At 45.9% G+C, this 21,929-nt stretch overlaps 1 protein-coding gene across 1 annotated transcript in view; it reads right to left on the reverse strand.

The window, feature by feature from the left end:
* The window catches only part of LOC141105640 (alpha-2-macroglobulin-like), a 182,647-nt gene that overhangs the window by 85,832 nt on the left and 74,886 nt on the right, over positions 1-21,929 (reverse strand). The gene's annotated exons all lie outside the window — the stretch shown is intronic.

Genomic DNA, 21,929 nt, shown 5'->3' on the forward strand with positions numbered 1-21,929 from the left:
TTGTGGTCAACTGGGACACCTGAAAAACATTTTATATTAAAGGAGTTGTAAACCTTTGTGTTTCTTCACCTTAATGAATCCTATGCATTAAGGTGAAAAAACACCTGGCAGTCACCCCCCCCCAGCCCCTACCATTTTACTTAACTGAGCACCTTCATCTCTTTGGCGGGGATGCGCTGTCCCTCTCTCCATGAGGTCCCGGCTCTTGATTGGATAGATTGATAGCAGCCATTGCCTCCCTCTGCTGTCAATCAAATCCAAAGACGCAGGCGTGGGGGCGTGTCTGTGGACGCAAATGCTGGACTCGGGAGCACGCCCGCAAGGTAACCCTCTCGGGAGAGCTCCTAGGTGGGTATCTGATGCAGGGAGGAGCCGCGAGAGCTGCCGCCGGACCCCAGAAGTCGAGGATCGGGGGCCACTCTGTGCAAAATGAGCCGCTCAGTGGAGGTAAGTATGATATGTTTGTTATTTAAAAAAACAAAAACAAACGATCCTTTACACTTTAATTTAACACTGCCTTCTGTGCCTAGATTTCCTTCAGACATTATTATTTTATTCAAAGCGGATGTAAACTAGACATGTGTACTGCCGAAAAATTTCTATGTTTTAGTTTCATTCGTTTTTTTGTTTTTTTTATCCTTTTAGTTTTTCGGATCATTTGTTATGGTCGAAATTTGTAAAGTCGAAAATTCGTAAATTCGAAAGTAAGAAAGAAAATCCAAAAATTTGAAAGAATAACTAACTAACTAGATAATAATCAATTTTAGGTATTGAATTTTTTTTTTTTTTCTTTCAAATTTGGTTGTTAGTGAATAGGGATGAGCTTCGTGTTCTAGTCGAACCCATGTTCGACTCGAACATCGTCTGTTCGCCCGTTCGCCGAATTGCGAATGATATGGGCCGTTTGTGCCAAATTCGTGTGGCGCGTCACGGCCCATAATTCACTGCGGCATCGCAGTGCATTGCTGGCTGATGATTGGCCAAGCATGCACTATGACCCGCATGCTTGGCCAATCACAGCGCCGTCAGTAGAGAGAGCTGCAATTGGCCAAAGTCAAGGTGGCTTTGGCCAATTATGGCTCAGGGGGTTTAAAACACACCCCACACTATATAAGGCCGCCTGCCACTACAAGTTAGGGTAGTGCATCCTCCTCACAGTGTTCAGCTAAAGCTACAAGTTAGTGTAGTGTGTCCTCTGAATAGTGTTCGGCTAAAACTACAAGTTAGTGTAGTGCGTCCTCTGAACAGTGTTCAGCTAAAACTACAAGTTAGTGTAGTGCAACCTCTGCACAGTATTCAGCTAAAGCTACAAGTTAGTGTAGTGCGACCTCTGCACAGTGTTCAGCTAAAGCTACAAGTTAGTGTAGTGCATCCTCTGAACAGTGTTTAGCTAAAACTACAAGTTAGTGTAGTGCAACCTCTGCACAGTGTTCAGCTAAAGCTACAAGTTAGTGTAGTGCGACCTCTGCACAGTGTTCAGCTAAAGCTACAAGTTAGTGTAGTGCATCCTGTGAACAGTGTTCAGCTAAAACTACAAGTTAGTGTAGTGCAACCTCTGCACAGTGTTCAGCTAAAGCTACAAGTTAGTGTAGTGCGTCCTCCTCACAGTGTTCAGCTAAAACTACAAGTTAGTTTTTTGCGAGCTCTGCACAGTGTTCAGCTAAAGCTACCTGTAAGAAGGTTGGGGGTGTTTTTCTGATCCTATCACCACCGCAGGCAGCTAAATAAGCTACAAGTTTGTTTTTTGCAAACTCTGCACAGTGTTCACCTAAAACTACCTGTAGAAGGTTGGTGGTGTTTTCCTGATCCTATCACTACCGCAGGCAGTGAAATAAGCTACAAGTTAGTTTTTTGCGAGCTCTGCACAGTGTTCAGCTAAAGCTACCTGTAGAAGGTTGGTGGTGTTCTCATACTACAGGCAGGCAGTTGATTTTGCTAGCTGCAGTATCAGTACATATATATATATATACATATATATATATATATATATATATATATATATATATATATATATATATATACATATATATATATATATATATATCCCAGCTTAGTGCAGCTACAGGCCATTAGTATGTCTAGAAGGCCAACAAGGAGAATCAGACAGTCACAAGCCAATAAAAGAGGGCAAGCACGCTCTGTGTCTAGAGGTAACAGTGCTGGTCGGGGGGACGGTGCATCCTCATCAGCATGTGGCCGTGGGACACGCTTGGCCTTTTTTTCGGCAGCTGGCCGTGTTGAGCCGCAAAATGCGGAAGACTTGGTTGAGTGGATGACCAATCCGTCCTCATCCTCCTCATCCTCTCTCACCCATGCTCAGGGTACTTTGTCTGGCAAAGCAGCTACAGCCTCTTCCCTCGGCTCAATGGCATCAGTGACTCCTTCCCTAGCCCCACCGTGTCCTCCTGAGGAGTCCCTTGAACTGTTTGACCACAGTGTTGGGTACATGCTCCAGGAGGATGCCCAGCGTTTAGAAGGCTCTGATGATGGTACTGAGCTAGATGAAGGCAGTAACGTGAGCACGGACAGAGGGGGTGCCCAAGAAGGACAGCAATCTGGCAGTCATGCTCCCCCTGCTGCAGCATACTGCCAGGTTTGCTCCAGTGATGAGGAGGGAGGGGATGATGAGGTCACTGACTCAACATGGTTGCCTGATAGGAGTAAGGAGGAGAAGGAGGAGGCACATCACCAACGAGGCAGGATGCCCTCCAGGGGCCAGCCTAAGGGCAGCACACTGACTGCATCACACCCCAAAGCTCTGCATGTGCAGGGCGCTGCAGTCTCTGCGTGTTATTCCAAAAGTTCTTTGGTGTGGGCCTTTTTTGAGACGAGTGCATCAGATCGCACCACTGCTATTTGCAACATATGTCTCAAGCGTATCTCGCGTGGCCAAAACATCTCCCACTTGGGCACCACATGCTTGACCAGACATATGTTGACCTGCCATGCAGTTCGTTGGCAAGCATATCTAAAAGACCCACACCAAAGAACAAAGAGGACCTCTCCTTGCTCCTCATCAGCTGAGATCTCCAACCCCACTATACCTTCAGTCCTCTCTGAGACCTGCACTGAGAGGAATGAAGGTGTAGAATTGGGTGTGTCACAGCCAATTACTTGTGGGCAATCTGCTTTTGGTACACCGACGTCGGATTGTTGTACCAGGCAAATTATCCTGCCCCAGCTGCTGCACCGCCGAAAGAAGTTTGCTCCCAGCCATCCACATGTCCAGCGGTTGAATGCTAGCTTGGCAAAATTGCTAGAACTTCAACTGCTGCCTTTTCAGTTGGTAGACTCTGCCCCCTTCCGTGAGTTTGTGGAATGTGCGGTTCCTCAGTGGCAGGTACCCAAATGCCACTTTTTCTCACGGAAGGCGATTCCGGCTCTCTACCGGCATGTGGAAGGCAATGTCCATGCCTCACTGGACAGGGCGGTCAGCGGTAAGGTGCATATTACCGCTGACTCATGGTCCAGCAGGCATGGACAGGGACATTACCTAAGTTTCACGGCGCATTGGGTGACTCTGCTGGCAGCTGGGAAGGATGCAGGACAAGGTGCAGTAGTGTTGGAGGTTGTTCCACCACCACGCCTCCAAAATGCCACTACTAATGATTGTGACACACCTCTCTCCTCCACCCCCTCCTCTTCTTCCTCCTCCATGGCCTCTTCCTGGGCTTTGTCCTCAGAACCAGCGGTGCTCCGTAGCCATTTAAGGGGCTATGCAAGTATGCAGGCCAAAAGATGCCATGCGGTGCTTGAGCTGGACACACCTCTCTCCTCCACCCCCTCCTCTTCTTCCTCCTCCATGGCCTCTTCCTGGGCTTTGTCCTTGGAACCAGCGGTGCTCAGTAACCATTCAAGGGGCTACGCAAGTATGCAGGCCAAAAGATTCCATGCGGTGCTTGAGCTGGTGTGCTTGGGGGACAGGAGCAACACTGGGGCAGAGGTTCTGTCATCTCTGCAGTGGCAGGTTCAGAGGCGGTTGATGCCATGCCAACTTAAGGCAGGAATGGTGGTTTGCAACAATGGCACCAACCTCCTCTCTGCCCTCCGACAGGGACAAATGACCCGTTTACCCTGTTTGGCTCACATCCTTAACTTGGTGGTGCAGCGGTTCTTGGGCAGGTACCCGGGCTTATAGGATGTCCTGAGGCAGGCCAGGAAAGTCTGTGTGCATTTCCGCCAGTCATATAATGCCAGTGCTCGGCTGGCAGACCTCCAAAAGGAGTTTAACCTGCCCAAGAACCGCCTACTCTGTGACATGCCCACCAGGTGGAACTCAACGTTGGCCATGCTGCAGCGGCTGCACACGCAGCAGAGGGCCATCAATGAGTACCTGTGTGACTATGGCACCAGGACAGGGTCAGGGGAGCTTGTTTTTTTAAAGTTCCGAACTTTATGGGCCGTTCGCGCCAAATTCGTGTGGCGCATCACGGCCCATAATTCACTGCGGCATCACAGTGCATTGCTGGCTGATGATTGGCCAAGCATGCACTATGACCCGCATGCTTGGCCAATCACAGCGCCGTCAGTAGAGAGAGTTGTAATTGGCCAAAGCCAGGGTGGCTTTGGCCAATTATGGCTCAGGGGGTTTAGAACACACCCCACACTAAATAAGGCCGCCTGCATGGCGGCCCTGTGTAGTGTGTGTTCCGGCGTTGAAAGAGAGATAGATAGACAGAAAGACAGTGTCATTTCATTTGAGTTAGATAGATTAGGCAGGACAATCAGTGAGTTAGCTGCACTTACAGTGTATTGTGTATATATATGCATCCCAGGTGTTGCATATATATATATACACTGTATTCAGTTTAGCTAGATCCGTTCCTGTTATCTTCTTACTGACAGGCAGGCTTGTCTTGTTACAGTATTTACAGCTACCTGAAGAAAATTGCTGGTGTTCTTTTGATCCTATTAGTACCACAGTCAGGCAGCTAGACTATTTACAGTTAGTGCAGTGCGTCCTGCTCACAGTGTTCAGCTAAAACTACAAGTTAGTGTGGTGCATCCTGCTCACAGTGTTCAGCTAAACCTACAAGTTATTTTTTTGCAAGCTCTGCACAGTGTTCATCTAAAGCTACAAGTTAGTGCAGTGCGTCCTGCTCACAGTGTTCAGCTAAAACTACAAGTTAGTGTAATGAGACCTCTGCACAGTGTTCATCTAAAGCTACAAGTTAGTGCAGTGCGTCCTGCTCACAGTGTTCAGCTAAAACTACAAGTTAGTGTAGTGAGACCTCTGCACAGTGTTCATCTAAAGCTACAAGTTAGTGCAGTGCGTCCTGCTCACAGTGTTCAGCTAAAACTACAAGTTAGTGTAATGAGACCTCTGCACAGTGTTCATCTAAAGCTACAAGTTAGTGCAGTGCGTCCTGCTCACAGTGTTCAGCTAAAACTACAAGTTAGTGTAGTGAGACCTCTGCACAGTGTTCATCTAAAGCTACAAGTTAGTGCAGTGCGTCCTGCTCACAGTGTTCAGCTAAAACTACAAGTTAGTGTAGTGAGACCTCTGCACAGTGTTCATCTAAAGCTACAAGTTAGTGCAGTGCGTCCTGCTCACAGTGTTCAGCCTAAACTACAAGTTAGTGCAGTGAGACCTCTGCGCAGTGTTCATCTAAAGCTACAAGTTAGTGCAGTGCATCCTGCTCAGTGTTCAGCTGAAACTACAAGTTAGTGTAGTGAGACCTCTGCACAGTGTTCATCTAAAGCTACAAGTTAGTGCAGTGCGTCCTGCTCACAGTGTTCAGCCTAAACTACAAGTTAGTGTAGTGAGACCTCTGCACAGTGTTCATCTAAAGCTACAAGTTAGTGCAGTGCGTCCTGCTCACAGTGTTCAGCTAAAACTACAAGTTAGTATAGTGAGACCTCTGCACAGTGTTCATCTAAAGCTACAAGTTAGTGCAGTGCATCCTGCTCACAGTGTTCAGCTAAAACTACAAGTTAGTGTAGTGAGACCTCTGCACAGTGTTCATCTAAAGCTACAAGTTAGTGCAGTGCGTCCTGCTCACAGTGTTCAGCTAAAACTACAAGTTAGTATAGTGAGACCTCTGCACAGTGTTCATCTAAAGCTACAAGTTAGTGCAGTGCATCCTGCTCAGTGTTCAGCTGAAACTACAAGTTAGTGTAGTGAGACCTCTGCACAGTGTTCATCTAAAGCTACAAGTTAGTGCAGTGCGTCCTGCTCACAGTGTTCAGCTAAAACTACAAGTTAGTATAGTGAGACCTCTGCACAGTGTTTATCTAAAGCTACAAGTTAGTGCAGTGCGTCCTGCTCACAGTGTTCAGCTAAAACTACAAGTTAGTGTAATGAGACCTCTGCACAGTGTTCATCTAAAGCTACAAGTTAGTGCAGTGCGTCCTGCTCACAGTGTTCAGCTAAAACTACAAGTTAGTGTAGTGAGACCTCTGCACAGTGTTCATCTAAAGCTACAAGTTAGTGCAGTGCGTCCTGCTCACAGTGTTCAGCTAAAACTACAAGTTAGTGTAGTGAGACCTCTGCACAGTGTTCATCTAAAGCTACAAGTTAGTGCAGTGCGTTCTGCTCACAGTGTTCAGCCTAAACTACAAGTTAGTGCAGTGAGACCTCTGCACAGTGTTCATCTAAAGCTACAAGTTAGTGCAGTGCATCCTGCTCAGTGTTCAGCTGAAACTACAAGTTAGTGTAGTGAGACCTCTGCACAGTGTTCATCTAAAGCTACAAGTTAGTGCAGTGCGTCCTGCTCACAGTGTTCAGCCTAAACTACAAGTTAGTGTAGTGAGACCTCTGCACAGTGTTCATCTAAAGCTACAAGTTAGTGCAGTGCGTCCTGCTCACAGTGTTCAGCTAAAACTACAAGTTAGTATAGTGAGACCTCTGCACAGTGTTCATCTAAAGCTACAAGTTAGTGCAGTGCATCCTGCTCAGTGTTCAGCTGAAACTACAAGTTAGTGTAGTGAGACCTCTGCACAGTGTTCATCTAAAGCTACAAGTTAGTGCAGTGCATCCTGCTCAGTGTTCAGCTGAAACTACAAGTTAGTGTAGTGAGACCTCTGCACAGTGTTCATCTAAAGCTACAAGTTAGTGCAGTGCGTCCTGCTCACAGTGTTCAGCTAAAACTACAAGTTAGTATAGTGAGACCTCTGCACAGTGTTCATCTAAAGCTACAAGTTAGTTTTTTGCAAGCTCTGCCCAGTGTTCAGCTAAAGCTACCTGTAGAAGGTTGGTGGTGTTCTCATACTCTAGGCAGGCAGTTGATTTTGCTAGCTGCAGTATCAGTACATATATATATATATATATATATATATATATATATATATATATATATATATCCCAGCTTAGTGCAGCTACAGACCATTAGTATGTCTGGAAGGCCAAGAAGGAGAAGCAGACAGTCTCAAGCCAATAAGAGAGGGCAAGCAGGCTCTGTGTCTAGTGATGTTCGTGGAGACGGTGCATCCTCATCAGCACGTGGCCGTGGGACACGCTTGGCCTTTTTTTCGGCAGCTGGCCGTGTTGAGCCGCAACATGCGGAAGACTTGGTCGAGTGGATGACCAAGCCGTCCTCATCCTCCTCATCCTCTCTCACCCATGCTCAGGGTACTTTGTCTGGCAAAACAGCGGCCTCTTCCCTCTGCTCAATGTCATCAGTGTCTCCTTCCATAGCCCCACCATGTCCTCCTGAGGAGTCCCTCGAACTGTTTGACCACAGTGTTGGGTACATGCTCCAGGAGGATGCTCAGCGTTTGGAAGGCTCTGATGATGATACTGAGCTTGATGAAGGCAGTAACATGAGCATGGACAGAGGGGGTGCCCAAGAAGGACAGCAATCTGGCAGTCATGCTCCCCCTGCTGCAGCATACTGCCAGATTTGCTCCAGTGATGAGGAGGGAGGGGATGATGAGGTCACTGACTGAACGTGGGTGCCTGATAGGAGAGAGGAGGAGGAGGAGGAGGCGGCACATCACCAACGAGGCAGGATGCCCTCCAGGGACCAGCCTAAGGGCAGCACATTGACTGCACACACTCCAAAGCTCCACATGTGCAGGGCGCTGAAGTCTCTGCTCGTTATTCAAAAAGTTCTTTGGTGTGGGCCTTTTTTGAGACGAGTGCATCAGATCGCACCGCTGCTATTTGCAACATATGTCTCAAGCGTATCTCGCGTGGCCAAAACATCTCCTGCTTGGGTACCACATGCTTGACCAGACATATGTTGACCTGCCATGCAGTTCGTTGGCAAGCGTATCTAAAAGACCCACACCAAAGAACAAAGAGGACCTCTCCTTGCTCCTCATCAGCTGAGATCTCCAACCCCACTATACCTTCAGTCCTCTCTGAGACCTGCACTGAGAGGAATGAAGGTGTAGAATTAGGTGTGTCACAGCCAAGTACTTGTGGGCAATCTGCTTTTGGTACACCAACGTCAGATTGTACCAGGCAAATTTCCCTGCCCCAGCTGCTGCACCACCGAAAGAAGTTTGCTCCCAGCCATCCACATGCCCAGCGGTTGAATGCTAGCTTGGCAAAATTGCTAGCACTTCAACTGCTTCCTTTTCAGTTGGTAGACTCTGCCCCCTTCCGTGAGTTTGTGGAATGTGCGGTTCCTCAGTGGCAGGTACCCAAACGCCACTTTTTCTCACGGCAGGCGATTCCGGCTCTCTACCGCCATGTGGAAGGCAATGTCCATGCCTCGCTGGACAGGGCGGTCAGCGGTAAGGTGCATATTACCGCTGACTCATGGTCCAGCAGGCATGGACTGGGACGTTACCTAAGTTTCATGGCGCATTGGGTGACTCTGCTGGCAGCTGGGAAGGATGCAGGACAAGATGCAGTAGTGTTGGAGGTTGTTCCGCCACCACGCCTCCAAAATGCCACTACTAATGATTGTGACACCTCTCTCCTCCACCCCCTCCTCTTCTTCTTCCTCCATGGCCTCTTCCTGTGCTTTTTCCTCGGAACCAGCGGTGCTCCGTAGCCATTTAAGGGGCTACACAAGTACGCAGGCCAAAAGATGCCATGCGGTGCTTGAGCTGGTGTGCTTGGGGGACAGGAGCCACACTTAGGCAGAGATTCTGTCAGCTCTGCAGGGGCAGGTTCAGAGGTGGTTGACGCCACACCAACTGAAGTCAGGAATGGTGGTTTGCGGCAATGACACCAACCTCCTCTCCATCCTCCGACAGGGACAACTGACCCATGTGCCCTGTTTGGCTCACGCAGCGGTTCTTGGGCAGGTACCCGGGCTTACAGGATGTCCTGAGGCAGGCCAGTAAAGTCTGTGTGCATTTCCACCGGTCATGTAATGCCAGTGCTCGGCTGGCGGACCTCCAAAAGGAGTTTAACCTGCCTAAGAACCGCCTAATCTGTGGCATGCCCACCAGGTGGAACTCAACATTGGCCATGCTGCAGCGGCTGCACACGCAGCAGAGGGCCATCAATGAGTACCCGTGCGACTATGGCACCAGGACAGGGTCAGGGGAGCTTGTTTTTTTTTTCCCCACGCCAGTGGGCCATGATCAGGGATGCATGCACTGTCCTGTCACCATTTGAGGAGGCCACGAGGATGGTGAGCAGTGACAGTGCATGCATCAGTGACACTGTCCCCCTTGTTCACCTGTTGGAGCACACGCTGCGTGGAATAATGGACAGGGCACTTGAGGCAGAACAGAGGCAGGAAGAGGAGGACTTCCTTAGCTCTCAAGGCCCCCTTTATCCAGACAGTGTTCCTGCATGCCTGCCGATCATACAGGAAGAGGACGAGGAGGAGGATGAGGAAGAAGATTGTGTCAGTATGGAGGTGGAGCCTGGCACTCAGCATCAGCAGCAGTCTTTAAGGGATCAGTCCCAAGAAACACATGGACTTGTACGTGGCTGGGAGGAGGTGGCTGCGGACCATGTTGTCCTTAGTGACCCAGAGGACTCCGGACTGAATGCCTCAGCAAACCTATGCTGCATGGCCTCCCTGATCCTGCTAAGCCTGCGTAAGGATCCCCGTATTCGTGGTATCAAGGAGAAGGACCAATACTGGCTGGCAACCCTCCTTGCTCCACATTACAAGGGTAAGGTTGCGGACCTTATCTTGCCATCGCAGAGGGAACAGAGGATGAAACATCTTCGGGAGGCCTTGCAAAAAGTCTGTGCAATGCGTTCCCAGAGACTGGGAGGTTACAAACTCCTGTTTCTGGACAACATGTTGCTGAGGCTTCGGTCAGTCAAAGAAGGAGCGGTGGAGAAGGTGGCCGTCTGACCGATGCGTTCAGACAATTTTTTGGTCCGCAGCCCAAAGCTATGATCGGTTCCAGCAACCATCGCCAGCGTCTGTTTTTTTTTTTTTTAATTTATTTTTATTCAAATTTTCCTTATAGGACACAAAGACATAAAGACATATACAAATTGGTTGTCTAGCTTGTACAGGTAATATCGCAAGTACATCAGGTAAAAAAAAAAAAAAAAAAAAATGAAAGGGAAAGAAAAAGAGAGGAATACATCCATGCAATACAATTTTAACATGTAAGTGAAAAGGGGATTTTTGGAATTTTTGGGCCGCCCCCCCACTGCCCATAAAGGCCTATACCTATTAACTAGGAATTACATTTAATCGTCGATTCTTGGTATCGTAACTGAGGCTAGTCCAACATTAGTAAGCAATGTTCATTTCCTCCAGCCACCCACTCCAAACCTTATTAAATTTCAATTGGCAGCCTCTATTAAGATAGGTATCTTTATATAGTGGAAGATTATCGTTAACCAAACGTTTCCACTGGACATTTGTGGGGGGATAGGGCTTCTTCCATTGAAATGTTATGGTTTTCCTAGCGTAAAATAGAAGCAAGCCAATCATCGTGCGTTTAGCTACAGCAGGAACTAATTTTTTTATAAGGCCCAACATACAAATCTCCATAGACAGTGGTAGATTAGTGGATGCAATTTTATTGATTAGGCCTAGTACCTCCCCCCAGAATTGTTGTATCTTTGGACAATGCCAAAAGATATGGGAAAAATCTCCGGGGGTGTAGCTACATCTCCAACACTTAGGGGAGTGGGCAGGATTTATCAAATGAAGTCTGTGGGGAGTGAAATACGCCCGGTGGACTATTTTAAATTGGACTAACTTGTCACGTATAGAGACTAGCGAACTAAAAGGGAAGTCCCAAACACCATCCCAATCTTCGCCACTCAAAGCTGGAATGTCACGCTGCCAACGGGACAAAAGGCCGTCCAACGGAGGCAAGGACTCATAGATTAAATGCTGATATATGTGAGATATAGGTTTTTTTGTACAACCGGATCTAAGAGTAGTCTCCAGTTTAGACTGTATTAATATACAGGACGAACGTGGGAATTGGGCTTCGAAAGCATGCGAAAGTTGAAGATAACGGAACTGATAGTGCTGCGGAAGATTATACTGGGAGGAAAGCTGACAAAAAGAAAGCAGTGAGGTGCAAGACACCACTTGTGAGATTAATTTTATACCATATCTAGTCCATATCTGGGGGTCAATAGATTTGTAAAAATGTGGTAAATTGGGGTTTAGCCATAGGGGTGTATTAGGGGAAATTCCCATCTGGCTGTGTTTTTCAATAGCCAAGCCCATTTTCCAGGCCCGTAAAGTAGTAAGCATAGACGGAGTTAATAAGTGTGGGGCACATGGGCCTCTGTAAATTAGGTATTGAAGAGATTCCCAGGAGCCTGCCACAGTGGCCTCCAAAGCGGAGGCCACATTGGTTTTATCAGGATTTAGCCACCAGACCACTGTCACCAGCTGTGTCGCCAAAAAGTACTTATAGCAATCTGGAAAGGCCATACCACCCTGCGATAGTGGCCTCATTAATGTAGTTAACTTATATCTCGGTGGTAAGGAGCCCCAGAGAAACTCTGAAAAGCGTTGGTTTAGTTTAGTAAAGAAGGATTTAGGAATCCACTGCAGGGAATGGCGGAATAAATATATGAATTTGGGGATGACCTTCATTTTAAGCAAGTTGACCCTTCCCCATACCGATAGGGGGAGATTATTCCATGCCTTGAGTTTAGCTTTCATATCCCCCACAACCAGATCCAAGTTTAATTTAAGAAAATCTGAGGCTTGTGCAGAGACACAAACCCCAAGATATTTAAAGGAGTCAACCCACTTTAATGGGCTATCTGGAGAGGATGTCAATTTGGCTGCTTGATCTATTGGAAATAGAGTAGATTTTGGCCAGTTTACCCGGAGGCCCGTTACCATGGAGAAAGTGTTGAGGAGTGACAGAGCACCCTGAAGTGATGGACCCGCGTCCCCCAAAAATAAAACCATGTCGTCAGCATACAGGGCTACTCTCTCCTCCAGCATGCCTATCCTAAGCCCCTTAATATGAGGCGATGTACGGAGAGCCTCTGCAACTGGCTCTATAGCTAGAGCAAATAGAGCCGGAGAAAGAGGGCAGCCCTGTCTAGTTCCCCAAAACAGTTGAAATGGAGTTGAGAGTCTGGAGCCCAAACGAATCGATGAAATGGGACACCTATAGATCACCTGCAACCATGATATAAACCGTAGTGGAAAACCCATTCGACGTAGAGTCTCCCACAAAAAGGGCCACTCCACAGTGTCGAATGCCTTTTCTATATCTAGTAGGGCAATAGCTCTGGTACCGGAGTTATTGTGTTGGGCATGAATATTGGTAAAGAGTCTCCTAAGATTAACGTCGGTTGACCTTTTAGGCATAAATCCTGTTTGATCAGAGTCAATAACCGAAGGTAATAATGGATATAGACGGGTAGCCAGCAGTTTGGTTAAGATTTTCAGGTCATTATTCAATAGGGCTATTGGCCTATATGAGGCACATAGCTCTGGGTCCTTAAGGTCCTTATGGATCAAAGTAAGATAGGCCTGGTGCATTGAAAGGGGCAGATCACCCTTGGATAGGCAGAGGGTGTATAATTGGGCCAGGATGGGTGCCAAAAATGCTGCATGTGCCCTATAAAATTCTATAGGAAGACCATCCGGCCCTGGCGCCTTGCCCAAAGGGAAGGACCGTATAATTTTTAAAACCTCTAAGGCCGAAATAGGGCGTACCAACGATTCTCGTTCCTCATTCGACAGCCAGCCAAGTGCTAGTGGATCTAAAAGGTTTTGCAACATCTCTGGCTGGAAGTCGGGGGGAAGAGCAGAGGTATAAAGAGTTTGGTAAAAGGCTTTAAACATTTGTAAGATTTCTACCTGAGAGGTCACCTTATCCCCAGTTGAAGACCGCAGGCCCGAAACCACTGTGGATGGATATTCATGCTGTGCCAACATGGCCAGGAAGCGACCATTCTTGTCCCCCTGTTCAAATAGTCGCTGTCTACCTTTATGCATATCCAATCTTGTAACTTCCGTTAAATGTAAATTTAGTGAACTGCGGGCGGCATTTAATGCGTCAAAATGAGCTGCTGTAGGATCTGTACTATAGATTAATGTTTGATCCTCTACCATCTGTTGTAACCTGTCAGTTTCCCGGCCCTGCTGTTTCTTGACACTAGCGATAATAGAGATATATTGCCCTCTTGTATAGGCCTTGAAGGTGTCCCAGACCGTCTGTGGGGTCGAGGAGCCTTCATTAAGTTCCCAAAACTCAACTAGTCTGGGTGGGATAGTGTCAGCCACCTCAGGGTGGGAAATCCACTGTGCCCCCAGCCTCCACAGGGCCGCATCTCGGCGTGCAGGCGAGCGAAGCTCGATTACCAGTGGGCTATGATCGGACAACCCACTGGGTAGGTATTTAGCCCCTATTACATCCGTCAACAGGATTGAATTAGAGAAGGCTAGGTCAATCCGTGAGGCAGTCCTATGTGAGGCCGAAAAGCATGAGTATGCCCTAATAGCCGGGTGTTTCCATCTCCATATCTCCTGTAGCCCCATTGCCTGTGCCCATATAGATAGTTCAGAGCTATAGTTTTTTGATGGGACTGGTCTGTCCAAATCTGGGGAGATAGTAGAGTTGAAATCCCCCATCACCAGCAATTTCGCTGGATAAAAAGGAGCTGCTTTTTCCAAAACCTTATATAATAAATCATGTGTAAAAGGTGGAGGAATATAAACATTTATGATTATATATCGCTGAGACCAGTGTGAAAACACCACCATTGCAAACTTGCCCTGGGGGTCCGTGCACACGTCCTCAATAACACAGGGGAATTTCTTGTGTATTAGGATTGAGACCCCTCTAGCATAAGAGGAGTAAGTCGCATGGATGGCCCTCTGAATCCAGGGTTTTTTTAGAGTTAAAACCTTGCTGCCTGTGAGGTGGGTTTCCTGTAGGAGAATAAAATGTGGAGAGTGGGTTTTTAGATATCTCATCAACAGTGCCCGTTTAAATTTAGAATTAAGACCTCTCACATTCCATGAAAGGACCGAAAAGGTTTCAGCTAAGGAAGTGGCCATATAGGTTTAGGAAGCCATGGCCAAGTAAAATGACTAGGGGAACACCATTTGGGGTAACTCACAAGCAGCAAGATTTTTACAATATACCATGTACCAGCAATGTTAATTTTTAAGGCAATTTTTGAAACAAGCTTATACAAACCATGACAAAGACCAACATAAAACAACAAAAAAATATATATACCCAAGCACGAAGTGCTTATCCGACTAAGTCCCATCTCCTCTCAAAAAACAAAAAAAGGAGGAGGAGAGTTGGGATTAGTTTTCTCCCAAAAAAAAAAAAAAAGAACACACACACAAGCTGCAACTGTATTGCAACTATATTGCAGCGTCTGTTTTACATGGTGCAGGAATACCTAGGGGCAAGATCTGACTTGGACACCTTTCCCACCGAAAATCCTCTGGGTTACTGGGTCTTGAGGATGGATCACTGGCCAGAGCTTGCACAGTATGCAATTGAGCTACTGGCCTGTCCTGTGTCCAGCGTTCTTTCGGAACGCACATTCAGTGCTGCTGGAGGCTTTGTAACCGATCACAGGGTGCGTCTGTCCACCGACTCGGTCGATCGAATGACCTTCATAAAAATGAATCAGTCTTGGATCACCACCAGCTACCAAGCACCTAATGCTGATGTAACCGAATAATTTTTTTTGAAATCTCAGATCCCTTCAAAGACTGCCTATTCTGATGTTGAGTGACTATCCCTGAGTAATTATCCTCTTCCTCCTCAATGATCACGCTGATAGCTTGTAAGAATATTTTTGGCTCTGGGCGCCACCACCAGTGCCTAAGGCCCAATTTTTCAGCCCCTGTTTAACAGGAGCGTGTAATTACAATTTTTGATGCAATACTTTGCAGCAGGGCTCGTTTCTGCTTTCCAACCAGAGTATCTGTGAGGGGTTGCAGTGTTTTGGCACCAGCACCAGTGCCTAAGGCCCAATTTTTCAGCCCCTGTTTAACAGGGGCATGTAATTACAATTTTTGATGCAATACTTTGCAGCATTGCTCGTTCCTGCGTTCCAACTAGAGTGTCTGTGAGGACTTACAGTGTTGTGGCACCAGCACCACCACCACCACCAAAGACCCAATTTTTCTGCCCTTGTTCAACAGGGGCATGTAATTACAATTCTTGATCTAATATTTCACAGCAGGGCCCATTTCTGCACCCACCAAGAGCGAGTGAGGACTTACAGTGTTGTGGCACCAGCACCACCACCACCACCAAAGGCCCAATTTTTGTGCCCTTGTTCAACAGGGGAATGTAATTACAATTCTTGATCTAATATTTCACAGCAGGGCCCTGTGAGGGCTTACAGTGTTGTGGCCACAACAACACCTAAGGCCCAAATTTCTGCTGAGTATATAGGGCAGGCCCCTACTTTCAACCATCTAACTTACAAACGACTCCTACCTGCAAACAGGAAGTGAGATGAAATCTACCCCTAGGAAGGGAAATTCTCTCCTGTAAGAGTTAATATGGGAAAAACATTTCTCCTTTCCACTGATGCTTTCCAATCCTTGTTCCACAAAAAACCCCAAATTTTCAAAAATCATTTGTCATTGGGACAAAAAGTGAGGTGAAATCATCTGAAGAGGAGGACAGACAGCAAAACAAATGTCACAGGGGTGAAAACCCTTCCCTATGTTTTCCAAAAAGCTTAAAAAAAATTTTTTTGGCTGGAGCTAAACACGTTAAAAATGTACCCGTTTAAAATTACAAACAGATTCTACTTAACAACAAACCTACAGTCCCTGTCTTGTTTGCACCGCCTGTATACTGCTGTTCAGAGTATATAGGGCCTGGTGGCCCCACACCTTTCCTTATTTTAATTTGGGTGCTGGGTTCCCCTTAATATCCATACAAGACCCAAAGGGGCTGGTAATGGGCTGGGGGGGTACCCATGCCATTTTTCTCAATAATTTTCATCCATATTGCCGGGATCAGACACTACATTAAAGCCTCAAGCAGTTTTAAATTACTTTTTTTCCTTTAGAAATGTCATTTTGTGCAGGGGCTGTTCTAAACACAGGAAACACGCGCCACTTTACAGGCATACTATAGACACCCCCCCAGGTACGATATTTAAAGGAATATTTCACTTTTTTTTTTACTTTAAGCATCGTTAAAATCACTGCTCCCAAAAAAACTGACTTTTTAAAACTTGTTTTTGCATTGATACATGTCCCCTGGGGCAGGACCCGGGTCCCAAAACCCTTTTTAGGACAATAACTTGCATATTAGCCTTTAAAATTAGCACTTTTGATTTTGAACGTTCAAGTCCCATAGACTTTAACGGGGTTCTAAAGTTCGCGCGAGCTTTCGGTCCGTTCGCAGGTTCTGGTGCGAACTGAACCGGGGGGTGTTCGGCTCATCCCTATTAGAGACTTTCAGCTCTGTTTGTTGAATGGTTCAGCACTCTGCTAATCTATTTATAGCATCCTCCCCAACACAAAACTCTGGCTGCTTTTATCTCAGTTGACCGAGAACTTATCAGAAGTCATCAGGCTGATAACAGAAGAACAGAGCAGGAGACAGCTACAGGACATAGTGCTTTGAAGAGATATAAGAAAACACTGCAGATATATGTGCCCAGCTCAAATTTCATGAATCATGTTTACATCCACTTTAACCACTTGCCGACCAGCCGACGCAGTTGCACTGAGACAGAATGGCACGGCTGGGCGAAACGATGTTATGTAACACCACTTCACCCTGTGGCCACTAGGGGCACGCACGCGTGCCCCCTGCTAGCCCACAGAGCTGTTGCGAGTGCCTGGCAGTTGTGATCACCGCTAGGCTCCCGCTATAGCTCGGGGCACATGGAGAACTGGCATCTTTGTATGTAAACACACAGTTTCTGGTTCTCTGAGGGGAGAAGTGACAGATCGTCTGTTCCATACAGAGTATGTACAGTGATCTATCTCTTCCCCTACACAGTCCCCTCCCCCTTCAGTTAGAACACACACTAGGGAACACATTAACCCCTTGATCGCCCCCTAGTGTTAACCCCTTCCCTGCCAGTGAAATTTTTACAGTAATCAATGCATTTTTATAGCACTGAGCGCTGTAAAAATGCCAATGGTCCCAAAAATGTGTCAAAATTGTCCGATGTGTCCTCCATAATGTCACAGTCCTGATAAAAATCGCAGATCGCCGCCATTACTAGTAAAAAAATTGTAGACGCAAACCAATCAATATACGCTTATTGCGATTTTTTTTACCACAAATATGTAGAAGAATACATATCGGCCTAAACTGAGGAAAAAAATAACTTTTTAATATATTTTTGGAGGATATTTATTATAGCAAAAAGTAAAAAATATTGCGTTTTTTTCAAAATTGTCGCTCTTTTTTTGTTTATAGTGAAAAAAATAGGTGATCAAATACGCAGAGGTGATCAAATACCACCAAAAAAAAGCTCTATTTGTGGGGAAAAAAGGGACGTCAATTTTGTTTGGGTGCAACGTTGCACAACCGCGCAATTGTCAGTTAAAGCGACGCAGTGCCAAATCGCAAAAAGTGCTCTGGTCAGGAAGGGGGTAAAATCTTCCGGGGCTGAAGCAGTTAAGGGCCCACAAGCCATAACATAAGACATGGTTACATGCGTATATACATTGCAGTGCCATTCATTCTTAACGGCACCCCAATGCACTTTGCAGTGCACCGCGCCACACACAATAACACACTACCGTGTGTTGTGGTGTATGCTTGCAAAAATGGCGCGTGTGCAATATCTATAGAAATGTGCATAAAATTCACTAGATAAATGTGCATAAAATTCACTAGATAAATGCCATTGGACATTGTAGTAAACAGTAAACTATATTTAAAAGGCAATCACACCACTTTTATTAATACAAAGCGTAAAACGAGTGGGCAAACATAGCCCTACAATGATAAAAACAATATATGCACATGAACTTAGACAGTGAATATAGACAGTGGAATTATATAATATAATCAAACCCAGTAGATACAAGTATCCCCATACACTGCCAGAGTCATGCTGTGGTCAGTTCATACAGGTTTCTTAGTTTTGTCATTGTTCTATGCCTCTCCATTAATTGTGTGTTATGGTTCCTTGGTGTTTTTTCTGCATTGCCCACCGGGTGTCCCCTTGTGTGCTTCCTGCGGGGTCATCTCATGCACCACCCGGCGTGTAGGCTCCACTAATGCTGGGCTGGTGGATATGCTGATGTTTTCCACATTTACTGTTTACTACAATGTTCTGCCTTTAAAGTCCAAAGGGATTTATCTAGTGCATTTTATGCACATTTTCTATGTTTATTAGGATGTTGGCAGCTCTATACACCCTTCCCTAAACATATTTTTTGTGTGCAACATCTAGTCCAGTCTGGTGCATTGCCAGCCTATTTATCAGGAAGATCGAGTACATGGCTGTGCTCGGAGATTCTTCACATGCACAGTACAGCTCTTGAACCAATGCATAGAATCAAGGCTGTGTGTGCTCGTGAATAAGCATGCATGTTCTGGCACTGGCTTTTGGTGCCAATTTAAATAAGCACAGCAGAACTAAGGAGAATTGCTCAGCGGTTGTCAGGTTTTCTGATTTGTGACCAGACCTGCCCCCTGTTATCCTGTGTTTGACTTGGCTTACCTACTGACTCTGTTTTATCCTGATCTCCTGTCTTCTGGTAAATCAAGCTAAGCCCAAAACATGGTCTATTTGCAATACTGTACATAAAGAGTAAGTACCCCCCCGGTAAAAAAGGGATTTTAAGGGTGGACTTTTTGAGGACACAATATTTTCAAAAAATAGAAACATTTATTTCATAAAAGCAGTGTAATGGTCAGAGATAACAACCATGCACAAAGTGATACATAATATCCATATATAGTATATAAGAAAAGAGCACTTCTCCTATATCCCGACGCATTTCGAGAGATTCAAGCTAAATCCCTTCTTCAGGGCCATGAAGGAGACAATAGTTGGAAACGCTCTGAAACATTTATCATTTTCTATCATGACTTTTTCTGTAGGATTGATATCCCCATAATTCCAGCCATATACTGCTCTGCATGAATCTGCGGCTGGGATTTACTGTACTCATTTTTGGGGATCCTTGTGAGGGATCTCTCAAGCCTTGAGGACTTATCCTTTATTGAGCGACCTTCTTTTCATTTTGGATATGTGTCTCCATTTCCGGTCAGCACCATCCTAATAATCTTTTTTAATAAATACTTGATTCCATGAATATAGTATTGGTATGGGCACATTTTATGGCTATGATGTTTCCATATTTGACACCACGTTTGCCCTATTGTTTTCTGGAAATCTAGACTGTTTTTTCTGTTTCAGAGCATCTCAAACTATGGTCTCCTTCATTTCCCTGAAGAAGGGTTTTATCTTGAATCTCCCGAAACGCATCGAGCTATAGGAGAAGTGCTCTTTTCTTATATACTATATATAGATATTATGTTTCACTTTTTGCATGGTTGTTATTTCTGACCATTACACTGCTTTTATGAAATAAACGTTTCTATTTTTTGAAAATATTGTGTCCTCAAAAAGTTTGCCCTTAAAATCCCTTTTTACCGGGGGGTACTTACTCTTTATATATAATATATTTGGGATGTGGCAACAATAAATGGAGTTTCTCCTCCATAATGGTTCTTCTTAGATAAGTGCAATACTGTGCCATTACTTATTAATGAAATACCGCTGCTACACTGAGCCATTACTGGATTACTGGGTACTCTGCTGTTGCAATACTGTGCTTTACTGAATATACTATACCTGCAGCACATTCCCATTACTAATTGAGGGACTGTCCCTGATTTGGAACAGTGTCCCTCCGTCCCTCTTTTCACCTCCTTTGTCCCTCATTTTGGTCTGATCTTAATAATTGTATATAAAAATGCATTATTTATCTCTCAAAGAGTGTTTCCCAGTGTTAAACCATTCATCCAATTTCTAAATTGCTGCATCTGAAGATTTCAAAAGTCATTATAAAGGAATAGTAGTGGTAAAAAAGCACTTGTGGTTTTAACTTCCAGAACCATCTAGCTCAGTGTTTCTCAACTCCAGTCCTCAAGGCGCCCCAACAGGTCATGTTTTTCCAGCTTTCAATTATTTTGCACAGGTGATTTGATCAGTTTCACTGCCTTAGTAATTACCACAGCCATTTCATCTGAGGGGAATCCTGAAAACATGACCTGTTGGGGCGCCTTGAAGATTGGAGTTGAGAAACACTGATCAAGCTAATGTGCTAGTTTGAATAGCTTAGCTTAAGTAAATTGGCTTTGCTGAGAGCCAGGTCTGGGGTTGTGAATCTGGGTCAGGGAGGCTGGGTTACTCATCTGGCAGCTTTCTCTATCACTTCCCCCTGGTCTGGCAGTTGATATAAATTCCAGAACTGGAGGGTGGGAGTGGGGAAGTGCTGCCATGCATATTTATGAGGACCCTGGCCAATCCCCAGCAAAAAGGGGTTGGAAAGGGGCAGCTCACCTCATAAATAGGTATAAGTCAAGCCAGCAGGGGCAGTCGGTGTAATATGGAGATGCTGAATGGGCTGTTGGTGGCCCTTGAGGGCGCCCCCTAGGGGGAGTGGACTTTGGGCTGGAGCTCAAGTGCTGGAAGGATCCCTCACAACACATGGAGGACACCATTCCTGGAGGCACAGGAACAAGCAGAGGACAGCGGGAGCAGGTCAGCACATCCGGGAGATCTCCTAAGAGTCAGCCGAGTGGGCTCATGAGTGTCTGTCTGGAGGACTGTGGGGAGAAGTTAGCCTGGAGGGCTAGTGAAAGGGGCAGCTGCAGCCAGGTGGGTTGGCAGTGCCTGAAGAGGTGGTGCTGGGATCAGTGACCACAGAGAGGAAGTGCTGTAAAAATTTAAGCTGTGTCACCCTAGCTGCTCTCAAGTATAGGGGTTGCGAGTCCCTGCCTGTAATGGGTGTTTGCTACAAAATTACTACATGGTGACATAGCTGGGTTCTGCAAGCAAGAGTGTGCTGGAGGAAGAAGAGGGGCTGTATATAGTACTGTATATAGGAATAGTTGTCCCCGAATTGTGTTTGAAGTCAGTTGGGCACCCCATGACCTCCCAACCCTAGTTTATTACCCTTAATAAAGCAAAAAAGTGCCTGTGGAAATTTGGTGCGCCTGGCTATGCAGGGTGGGGGATCCCATTCTACTTGCAGCTCCTGAGGGGGTGCACTACAAATTAATCATTTTTTTTGTATAGTTCTCCTTTAAGGGGGTGCGGCAGGGTGTGTGTCCTATGCCTACATACTTTTGCTAATAGGTTTCCTTTGTTCCCATCTCAAAATTTGGGAGGTATGCCCAAAGTGTGTTACTTGGACACCAGTGGCTGAAACAACTAATTGCATTTACTTCTGTTAATTATATTACAATATCCAAGAAACTATACCATTTTCTACACTATGTGTATGATTTCTCCCAGTTGGTGTACCCCAGCCCTAGGCCCAGCCTACAAATGGTCTTTAAATGAGGGCTGTGGGAGGCCTTACACTGCTCTCCCCTACCTGCAGGCCTCATGGAATCAGCATGCACTGCTATGGCAGCAGCTACATATCTCG

Source organism: Aquarana catesbeiana, linkage group LG08 (genome assembly GCF_042186555.1).
Source record: "Aquarana catesbeiana isolate 2022-GZ linkage group LG08, ASM4218655v1, whole genome shotgun sequence".
Classification (NCBI taxonomy): domain Eukaryota; kingdom Metazoa; phylum Chordata; class Amphibia; order Anura; family Ranidae; genus Aquarana; species Aquarana catesbeiana.